Source organism: Canis aureus, chromosome 18 (assembly GCF_053574225.1).
Source record: "Canis aureus isolate CA01 chromosome 18, VMU_Caureus_v.1.0, whole genome shotgun sequence".
NCBI lineage: Eukaryota > Metazoa > Chordata > Mammalia > Carnivora > Canidae > Canis > Canis aureus.
The window spans coordinates 23,556,040-23,568,100 of NC_135628.1; the positions used below are offsets into that span (position 1 = coordinate 23,556,040).

Below are 12,061 nucleotides of genomic sequence, written 5' to 3' on the forward strand. Positions count from 1 at the left end.
TAGAGAGAGAAGGAAGCTCCCCGCCTAATGCAGGACTCTATCACAGGACCCCAGGATCACGACCTGAGCCAAAGGCACACCGAGCCACCCAGGTGCCCTAACCTTGAATTTCTTAAACATTCTATATGTCTAGATGTGGATTTTTCTTTCTTCTGATTGGTAAAAAACATGCCTTTTTGATCTGAGGTAATTTTTTTTTAATTCTGAGAAATATATTTATACTACATTTATCAATTATTTCCTCCTCTCCATTCTTATTTCTGTTTCTGAAATTTCTATTATTGACACTACCATTTTCATCTTCCATATCTCAAGTTATCCTTCTGGGAATGTGCCTTCTAAGAGTCTTCCTTACACTTATTAATTCATTCTTCAGCTATATCTTCCTTATTAGTTGTTTAGTGTATTGTATTATTCCAACTATTTTTGAGATTTTTTTTATACTTCATGCTTCCAGATACTTCTTTTAGGAAGAGGCAGCTTTTAGAAAAAGGCCATGTTCCTTGATTACAACATTTATTTAACTTTCACTTTGTATTTTTATTTATTTTTTTAAGATTTTATTTATTTATTCATGAGAGACACAGAGAGAGGGAGAGGTAGAGACACAGGCAGAGGGAGAAGCAGGCTCCATGTAGGGAGCCCAACATGGGACTCGATCCCGTGTCTCCAGGATCACACCCCAGGCTGCAGGCAGCGCCAAACCACTGTGCCACAGGGGCTGCCCAATCACTTTGTATTTTTAAACATTTTTCAAAACTTGAAAGAATTTTCTTTTGCTTTATATCATCCTAAAATCTCCACAGTAGTTTACATTTGTGAAGCATATTATCAAGCTCTTTCAAAGACATTATCATAATCTCTTCAATAGGCCCAAGAGGTAGATGCTATTTTATCTGAATCTTATAGAAAAGAAAACAGAAACCCAAATAGAAAAAATGACTTGCAAAGTGTAATATTGTCACTTATAATAAGAATTATATACATTTGGTCTTTGTCCCTGTTTCTGTCAGAACTCTGAAACCCTTGAAATTTCAAAAGTGATAAGAACCATAATGGTGTTAGATATCATAACCAAGCTCTTTCAAACACACCACAGTTATATTAACGTAGTGAATTTTAAAAAGCTAGGTGAACCCACCGTGCAGTCCCACAATTAGAACTTTCAATCCCACCTACCCTCACATCCCAGGAGGGAAGAGAAACTAGAGGTTGAACTGATAATCAATGGCCAAAGATTTAATCAATCATACCTAGGGAATAGGTATGGAGAGCTTCTGAGTTGGTAAACATGTGGAGAATAGAGGAGAATAGTCCACTCAGAGAAAGCATGGAAACTCCGTGGCTACATACTTTCCCACATACTTCATCCTATGCATCTCATCCTTGTAGCTGTTCCTGAGTTACATCCTTTTACACTGAACTGGTAATTTATTAAGTAAACTAGTTCCCTGAGTTCTTGAGCCATTCTAGCAAATTAATCAAACCTAAGAAAGGGGACTTGGGAAACTAATTTAGAATCAGTTGGGCAGATGCACAGGTAACAACCTGGACTTTTGATTGGCATCTAAAGTAGGGGCAGTTTGATGGAACTGAGCCATTAACCTGTGGAATCTGACACTATCTCTAGAAAAACAGTATCAGAAATGAGTTGAATTGTAGGAACACCCCACCACCACCACTGGTATCAGAGAACTGCTTGATAGTGTGGGGGAAAAATATATATCAGAATTGGAATCAAAAGCATACAAAGTAATGGAGCAGTTTGGCCTAAAACCTAATTCCTGTGACCCCCAGTCTAGGGCTAATTCAGATCTGCATCTGAAACACATATTATCTACTAAGAATTTTTTGGTTAGAATTTATTATAATAATTGATAGTCCTTAAATTATTTAAATATTTTTTAAATTATTTTAATTATAACAGTAAATATAATCAGACTACAGAAAATTTAGAAACTTAAGGAAAAAATTACTATTATTCTAACATACAACCTTATTATTTTCCCTTTAAGAGTGTACCATAATGCAGAAACTTCTTGAATATAGTTAGAGAAAATACATTTAGCAAATAAGTATAAGACAATCAGTAGGAAAATTACCTTTACCCCCAATTCAAATTCCTATATTCTGATTACTGATACTACCTGTCTTTTTCTGCTCCTGTTTCCTGATCTTTGTATTTTCTCTTTGACAAATTAGACTTGGTCATTACAGTCCCTAATTTCAGATCCTTTCTTGGTTTACACCTAGAAACTGAATATCTTAAATATCTAGACTGTGATGGCAAAAGTACCTGGGCTCATGGGAAAGAATGCCATGATCTACAAAATGATCAACCATGGAGACAGAGGGTAGCATTATAGTTTTTGTTAATCTTGTCCAGGACCTTGATCTTTAAGTTGCTCCTAATTTGGGTAATTTTAATCATTAACTTAATGGTTCAGAATCCAGACTTCTGTTCCACCCTCTAAGTCCAGTTCACCTAACTAACTTAACCCTATCTCCTTTTACCTCCCAGAATAAACTGAAGAAAAAATAAAATAAAACCCCACATGAAATGAAGTGACCTATTTTACTTAAAAAATACTTTCTAAAGCCATTTTTAAAAGGCTTATGCAAACTTTATAATAATATGGAAAAACTATGATACAATTTTAACCTGAACAAATTATTATACATATAAAACACGAAAATAACAGATTTTTTTAACCTCTGCAGGAAAAATAGAATGGAAAACATTAACATTTTAAAAATTATTTTTTAAGTGGTTGAAATGTGCTATTTTATTTCTGCCTGGTTGTTTTGTTTGTTTGTTTGTTTGTTTTCGAGAGAGAGCGCTCTCAAGCAGGCTCCATGCCCAGCCTGAAGTCCAACACAGACCTTGATCCCAAGACACTGAGATCATGACCCAAGTGGAAATCAAGACACTTAACCAACTAAGCCACCCAGGAGCCCCTTCTATTTCTTTTATTTCTATTCTGCATTTAGTAAGAATAAATAAATATGAAAAATACAACTTTAAGAAGCAATAAAAAGTCTAAAGTATAGTTTAATACCTCTCATTTATTAATTTTTAAAAAGCAATACACAAATAATCAAATTTTCCTTTGTCAACTCAACCAGAATCCTAAAATTGTCAGAAGTTCTACCCAGGAGTTGATTCTCAACTTCTAGACTGTCATATTTCAAAGGTCCCAATTTCTTAATTCCTAGATGCCTGTTGTCTTTTCCATCCCAGCACCTTTGCTGTGTAGGCTTATCTTAATGTAGGTCACTGCTCATTAGTGGACTACAAACACTTCATGCATACAAAACTTATTTTTGTTACAAATAAGAATATAAAGATAAATACTGATAAATGTGTATTAGACTTATAGGTTATGTGAAAGATTAGATACAGAGAAGATACAACTTGTCATAAATTAGCTATAAGACACCTGATGGAGCATTTGGCCAATGCCAAAAAAAAAAATTTTCCTGATTTGCTAGAACATTAAGAACCGAATGCTCTGAGTATGCAGGAGAATATAGTCAAAAGAATCAACAGTCTTAAAACAGTAACAGTGAAGAATACAATAACCATGAAATGTATTTTCTATTTCCCCCCAAAAAAAATTTTAATATTTTATTTATTTATTCATGACAGAGCAAGAGAGAGAGGCAGAGACACTAGAAGAGGGAGAAGCAGGCTCCATGCAGGAAGCCCGATGAGGGACTTGATCCTGGGACCCCAGGATCATCCCTTGGGCTGAAGGCAGACGCTCAACCGCTGAGCCAGCCAGGGATCCCCTATTTCCGAAAATTTTTTTAAGAAAAAAAGAGGAAGGTGCCTTGGGTTACTCAGTCGGTTGAGTATCTGCCTTCTGCTCAGGTCGTGATCCCAGGGTCCTGGGATTGAGTACCACATTGGGTTCCTTGCTCCATGGGGAGCCTGCTTCTCCATCTGTTTCTGCCTCCCTCTGTCTGTCTCTCACAAATAAACAAATAAAATCTGAAAGAAAGAAGAAAGAAAGAAAGAAAGAAAGAAAGAAAGAAAGAAAGAAAGAAAGAAAGAAAGAAAGAAAAGAAAAGAAAAGAAAGAGAGAGAGAGAAAGAAAGAAAGAAAGAAAGAAAGAAAGAAAGAAGAAAGAAAGAAAGAAAGAAAGAAAGAAAGAAAGAAAGAAAGAAAGAAAACATCTATCTTCTAAATCCCTCAAATGGCCTGCTACAATTTCTACTCTTCAAAAATGTATAATGAACACAAAAAGTTTGAGAACATTGAGGTAGGTAACACTTCTTTCTATTCTCTCTACATGTAATGCCTCTGTTCCCTTTCTCTCAAACACTGATAATAAAAAATGAAAGCAAAAACTATTTAGCTTGTGTCTGATTTCCCTACTAAAATTGAGAGACATTTCCCTAAAACTGGTGTGAGAGTTAATAAACTCACTTTAATCTCTTACTCAAATCAGAACTGACAGTTTTGTATTCCGTATTACATTATTTATTTGTTCTACATAGATGGTTCCTGGCACTGACTTTGGCCTGAAAAATGAGCTCCAATTACAAACTGTTTCTATTAAAAGAAGTGTATCTCCTAGAGTATTTTGATTAAAAAATTAAACTTGCACAGAAATTAAAATTTATCTTTACATGTATAGTGAATCTTTCTGTCAGCCATTCAAGAAAATCTCTACACATGAAACTAACAAGCTCCTAATTTACCAAAGTAGTGAAATAACATATGGCTTGTTACCTAAACACATTTCATTTCCACACAGAAGTTATACCTCCATTTCACTTTTTAAAAATAAGGGGACATAGATTTCAACTCTCAAGAACATAAGGACAGTAAACGATTCATGCAAAAATAGTGGATATGCACTTCATTTTGGTCTCCAGAATAGAATCTCAGGTAAGTTTGCTGACCCCAAACTTCCTCTTGGAGATATTACTGTAGGATTAATGGCACTTACAAAGCATTTCTTATCTCTCTCTCTCTTTTTTAAGATTTTATTTATTTACTCATGAGAAACGCAGAGAGAGAGGGAGAGGCAGAGACACAGACAGAGGGAGAAGCAGACTCCACGCAGGGAGCCCGACACAAGACTCGATCCCAGGACCCCAGGATCAAGCCCTGGGCTGAAGGCTGCACTAAACTGCTGAGCCACCCAGGCTTCCCTTTCTCTCTTTCTTTTGTAGATATACCTTGTCTCAACAACCATACTGAAGACTTTCTAGAATAAAGACTCCCACCTCTTAGTGTCTTCAGCATCTATCCTGATGCCCCACACATAATTTCAACGATGATAAATGTGATCCTTACCAACAACTGGGCCTTTCATACCTCACTTTCCTTCCTCCTCTGTAAAAGAAGAATATTAAATATACCTTATAGGGTTGTTATGAAGATTAATATAATGGCAACATAATGCCTAGCATCCACCTCACCTTGTACATTATGAATTGATTGTACATAGGCTTTCATGATAAAACAAAGTAATGTTTCCACACTTCATGAATTTTTAACACAAAAAGAAGTGAAAATTGAAACCAGTAGATCAAACTAACAACCAAAGTATATTTTAAAATCATATGCTATATTGGGGTTTGAAGGTTTACTTAATTATATTGATGGGGTTCCGGCAGGCAACCCCAGAATGTGCCACTTAGGCATATGGATTATTTGAGCAAAAGGCAATCAAGGCCTAACAGACTCAAGAAGAGCTTTTTACCTCCTCCCTTAACTACCTAAAAAAATCTAGATTTGAGGTCCGTACCAGGAAGAAAGCTATCACCAGAGAGAAACTTTTAATCAGAAAGACTTATCCACATGACATGGCAAACATTTGTTTACCAAACATTTGCTCTTCCCATCTTCCTGTGAAATGTCTTGCTTCCCTTTGGAGCCCCAGATGCCTATCCTTCTCTCTTTAGCCCAGGGTGGCATTTAAGCCTCAATTGTCTAACTGCCTTTGACACTCTCATGCCTCTGTCAAGCTCTCATACATACATACAAAATTAAATTTGCTGTTTAGTTAATCTGTCTTATTTCAATGTAATTATTAGACCAGCCAAAGATTCTAGAAGAAAAGAAGGGGAAAGTTTTCCTCCCCTACAATATTAAAGTTATCAATGGCTACTCTGGCTCAGAGCTTTACTATGAATGTGCTACAGTCATATTAGAACAAACCACATGCTTTCCAACTTCCCAAAAATAAAATGAAATAATTTTGCTAAACTCAGTAATTAATAAAAAATCTAATTTAAAATAACCTCTAAGCACTATGAAACAGAAAAAAATGTTATTTAGCAGAGCATAAAACTTATTGTTCAAAGAAAAAGGTGAAAATTCTTAAATTAGCCCAAAAGAAATTATCCACATTTTCCTACTATAGCAAACTGTAATCGCATATTTATCTGCTATGACTGATGCTTATATGGGGACTGAAAAGATATAGTGGAAATAAAATCTGCAGAATCATAAATCAGATTGCAGAAGATGATGCAACTCATGACTCAGGCAAGTACAATAGTGATGATCAAAATTATGCTTGCATTTTTCAATATATATTTATATTATATTATATTTATATTAAACATATATTAATATATTAAGTTAAATATTTATATTAATATAATATTTACTATATTAAACTAATATATTATATGTTAATATAATATTTAATATATTAAACTAATATATATTAATATAATATATTATATTATATTATATTATTTTAAAAATATATTTTTTGTCATAGCAATTGTAATTTGTAGTATCAGCTGATTATCATGAGTGGAGCTAATGTTAGATAAAAATAAATCATGATGTTCAAGTAAAAGCAAATAGATGTTAAAATATTAATCTATATAATATTTTTGGACAGTAATAAAAACATGATGATAATGACCTAAGTCTGTACTTTAGTACAAAGTTCTTCAAGAGGAACGTCTGGGTGACTCAGCACTTTAGCATCTGCCTTTGGCTCAGGGCATGATCCTAGAGTCCTAGGATCAAGTCCCTCATGGGACTCCCTGCAGGGAACGTGCTTCTCCCTCTACCTGTCTCTGCCTCTGTGTGTATGTGTGTGTCTCTCATGAATAAATAAATAAAAACTTTTTTAAAAGTTGTTCAAAAAATATTTTACATTCTCCAAATATCTGTTGTAAAATTCCTTCAGCAGTTACTAATTTTTCTCTAAACAAACCTGCAATGGTAAAAAAAAAAAAAAAAAGGCGTGGAGTGTAGGTTCAGTGAGGAGAAAAGAGGAGAAAGAGGCGAGAGAAGACAAAGGAAGGGAGAGAAGGTATGTAAGACAGGTATGCAATACATACATTACTTACCTTTCAAGGAAATGAAGAACAGTAAAGATCTTCAAACTTCCAGCTCTCCAGGCTGTATATATAAGGATATGTATATATAGAGATATGTATATATGTATGTATATATGTATATATGTATGTATATATATATATATATAGAGAGAGAGAGATACATATATATATATATATATATAAGGAGATTTATATATATAAGGAGATATATATATAATGACCCTTCCTTGTCAAGTACAATTGGAAGAAAACATGTAAAAGCAGAATACAGTGATAAAACATAAAGCTTGCCAATAATTTAATTCTTGAGCTAAGTAATTTTGTGGTCTTATTTCTCTGAAATATTCTCTTTCTGTAAAAGAAAAATCCTTCTAAAAACAACTGTAACATTTATTCTTGATGAATCTTTTCATCTTACTATCAAAAATTCCAAAACATAACATTAAATTCTTTGAGAAAGACATCTCTACTTACACAAAAATTCTCCCAACACCTTTTATTCTGAATAGCTTCATTTTACTAAAAAAAACTACTATGTTTCATATGTCTTCTTTAAAAAAAAAAAGATTTTAAATTGAAAAATCCTTCCCCCTGGTTATTCCAGTAGACAGTTTAATTTATTTGACTATGCTATTAGAGTCTTGCCTCAATGATTTTATTCTCTGATATGTAGAAACAAATTGATAGTTGGTGACATCTAACATAGCAAAGATTTGATGATTCCTTTAAGGAGAAGAAAAAGAAGAGAGAGTATTTTTGATTAAAAGGGCTTTCAACATAGTTAGGCTCTATTGTCTTTTAAAAATGACAATATTCTTTTTTTGCAATTAAAAATAGAAAAATAGGGATCCCTGGGTGGCTCAGCAGTTGAGCGCCTGCCTTTGGCCCAGGGCATGATCCTGGAGACCAGGGATCGAGTCCCACATCGAGTACCACATCGGGCTCCCTGCGAGGAGCCTGCTTCTCCCTCTGCCTGTGTCTCTGCTTCTCTCTCTTTGTGTGTCTCTCATGAATAAATAAATAAAATCTTAAAAAAGAAAAAAAAAAAGAAAAAGAAAAGAAAAAGAAGGGCACTTGGGTGGCTTGGTGGGTTAAGCATCTGCCTTCGGCTCAGGTCATGATCCCAGAATCCTGGGATCCAACCCTGAGTCAGGCTCCCTGCTCAGTGGGGGGAGCCTGCTTCTCCCTTTCCTGCTCTCCTTGCTTGTGCTTTCTCTCTCTCTCTCTCTCTCTCTCTCTCTCTGTCAAATGAATAAATTAAATCTTTAAAAAAAAAAAACAGAAAAACATTTCTATCCACGAGCTATTTTTAAACTATGAAGAATATTTAATCTTTTAACCTTTATTAAAAGAAAATAAAAATGGAACAATCACACTTCTTAAAAAATGGATTTATCAATTCCTACAAAACAGCCTTCAGAAAAATGCTTCAAATTATTCTTTATGTGTATTTAACAAATATTCACTGAATGCCTGCCATTGTGCTAGGTATAGTCCCATACCTTATAGAGTTTCTGTTAAAGAGATAAAGATGTAAATCACACTAAAGAAAAATTATAGTTGTGATGAGTTTTCATTGTACAAAAAATACGAACATTTCCATTTCCATAACTAATTTAACCTTCTTAAAATAACCATTTCAAATAGGTGATAATGTAAACATACTTGTAGTATAACCAAAAGTTTTGACCTGGACGCTGTGGAGTCAGAAAGTCAAACTCCAGGTGAAAGAAATTGTGGCAAAGACTTTCTAACCAAGAAAATAAATATATAACCTAAATTACTTTAGATCTTAATGAAAAAGAGATTTACTGTACCCTTACCGAATAAACAAAATAATAATGATTCCATTTGGAAGTTACCTTTGCTAAAACCTTTCCTCCCAGGATGCTGTGGGTTCAGAGCTACACCTGGTGGCCATACACAAACTTGCAGGAAACTGTTGTAAACAATGGAAATTTAGAAGCTATGCCTCCATTAACCAAAAATAAGCATCTCTCAAGAAACTGTTACGATAACTGAGGGAAATTTTAAATTTTTCATGAAAAATAAAAATATGGTAAAGTATAACAACATGTACTAATATTCTAACAAGGCAGAATTTAAGTGATGATATATGGATACTCACTGGACAATTATTTTAACTTTGCTATATGTTGAGAAATTTTCAAAATAAAATGTCAAAAAAATTAAGGATTTTAAAAAATATCCCATCACCATTATTTTTTAACACAAACGACTTTTTAGGTATTGTTTTAGGTATTGTTCCCTATTGTGAACTTTGTTCACCAACTTGTGCAAAAATGACAGACAGCCCTATGCTGTTAATGAATTAGCCAGTCATCAAACCAGTGCTGAGTCTTGGGGTATTGGCAGAGCTGTGGCTTGAATTCCCAGAGTTCAAGGTAGTACAACTCACTGTTCTGGACAGGGTGCTTTTGGAAATATGTATTGTGGGGGCTGCATGTTTGCACCAACCAAAACCTGGAACCACTAGCACTGCAGAGTGAACACAACACAAGTGATATACCATCAGCTCTACCTTGGCTGCCTCAACCGTACCACCACAGGTCATGTCTAAAAGTCATCACACTGAGGAAGTTCCTGAACTTCCTTTGGTGGTTGAAGATAAAGTTGAAGGCTACAAGAAGAAAAGGGAGGGGGGTGCCTGGGTGGCTCAGTCAGTTGAGCATCCGACTCTTGATTTGGGCTCAAGTCATGATCTTAGGGTCATTGGATCAGGTCCTGTGTCAGGCTCCATGCTCAGTGGGAGTCTACTTGAGATTTTTCTCTCTCTCCTATCCCTCTGCCCCTTCCTCTCACCATATAAGCACTCCCTCTGTCTCTAAAAAAATAAATAAATCTGAAGAAGAAGAAGAAGAAGAAGAAGAAGAAGAAGAAGAAGAAGAAGAAGAAGAAGAAGAAGAGGAGGAGGAGGAGGAGGAGGAGGAGGAGGAGGAGGAGGAGGAGGAGGAGGAGGAGGAGGAGGAGGAGGAGGAGGAGGAGGAAGACGACGACGACGACGACGACGACGACAAAGATCAAGGCTATTTTGTTTCTTAAGAAACTTAAAGCCTGCTAGGCTGAAGCCTTTATTTGTTGGTTCAGGACTCTAGTGTTTTTCCTGCCTCCATCATGGAAGCCCATACAGAAAAAGGGGTCAGAAACTCAAAGTAGTTTGGAATGCTGAGCCCTCTACATGGAAAGCAGCTGTTCTGTAGAGTCCCACAGTCCTGTGATGGACTTTGTAGGAATGAGAAATAAACTTTTGTTAAACCACAAAAAAAAAGGAAGAAGAAAGAAAAGAAAGAAAAGAAAGAAAAGAAAGAAAGAAAGAAAGAAAGAAAGAAAGAAAGAAAGAAAGAAAGGAAAGAAAGAAAAAGAGAAAAGAGAAGAGGCTTAAAGCCTGAAATAATATCAAAAAGGTCTATGCCTCTCTGCAAATGAAGGCTGACAAGGGCAAAAAGAGAAACAGACCTCATGTCCAGCAAAGGGGACCCTGCATCATCTGTAATGAGGGTAATAGTACCACCAAGGTCTTCAGAAACATCCCTGGAATCGATCTACTTGATGTAAGCAAACCGAACATTTTGAAACTTGCTCCTGGTGGGCAAGTGGAACATTTCTGAGTTTTGACTGAAAAGACCTTTCTGCAAGTTAGATGACTTATATGGCACTTGGTGTAAGGCTGCGTCCCTCAAGAGTAACTACAACATTCCCATGCACAATATGCTTAATACAGACCTTAATAGAATCTTGAAAAGCCCAGAGATCCAAAGAGCCCTCTGAGTACCATGCAAGAAGTCATCACAGAGTCTTAAAGAAGAATCCACTGAAAAACCAGGCAAAAATATTGAAGCTAAACCCATAAGCAAAGACCATGCACTGGAACACCACTCTTTGCCAAGCCAAGAATCACAAGCTCCAGATGGATAAGGCAGCAGCAGCCTTAGAAGCCAAATCAAATAAAAAGGGGGTTCCAGGCAAGAAATTGTGGGAGTAAAGAAAGGAAAAAAGGCTGTTCATGTTCAGAAGCAAAAGAAATGTTTGGTGGGAGAAAAGGCCGCCAGCTACCAAAAAACCAGCAGCTGAGAAGAAGCCTACAGAAAGAAATCCACCACAGAAGAAAAGAACCTGCTGAATAAGCTTTAATTTGTTCTCTCCATAAATGTCAAATTGTTATGGGCAGCTAATTTAGAAAAAAAAAAGCTTGATCAAAAGCAGTGAGAAACATGAAAAAATAAATATTTTTATTTTTATCTATACACATTCAATTCAGAAAGTAAAATTCCCTTTAAGAAGATGAGAAGGAAAATTTTAAAACATGGCCAGTAAAACTGAGACTTCATTCTCCCAGAGCAGTTTTTAAATGTAGTCCTCCCGAGTAGCTGCATCAGAGATACTTAAGGGCACTTGTTATAAACATAGATCCTCAAGTCCCCATCTCATCTCTGGGTATGGACACTGGGAAACTTTCATTTTTAAAAAAGAAAACTAGATGATTCTCATGCAGATTTAGGTTAAAATTACAAACGAGGAGAAAGATTTTAGGTGAGTCACACACAGTGGGATTATTAAGATGCCGGACAGTCAGGAGACAATCAAATACATTCTGAATGAACACATATATGCATTTTTTTTCTTATAGGATAGCTTTTTTGAGCTATAATTCACACACCACAAAATTCACCCTTTTAAAAAAGCAAATAATTCAGGGGTTTTCATATAACCAGAATTTTGA

General features: G+C 35.4%; 1 pseudogene; it reads left to right on the forward strand.

Annotated features, from left to right (window-relative positions):
• The first annotated feature begins 9,604 nt into the window (after window positions 1-9,604).
• On the forward strand, window positions 9,605-11,461 carry LOC144289156 (large ribosomal subunit protein uL4 pseudogene; annotated as a pseudogene).
• The last annotated feature ends 600 nt before the right edge of the window (window positions 11,462-12,061 follow it).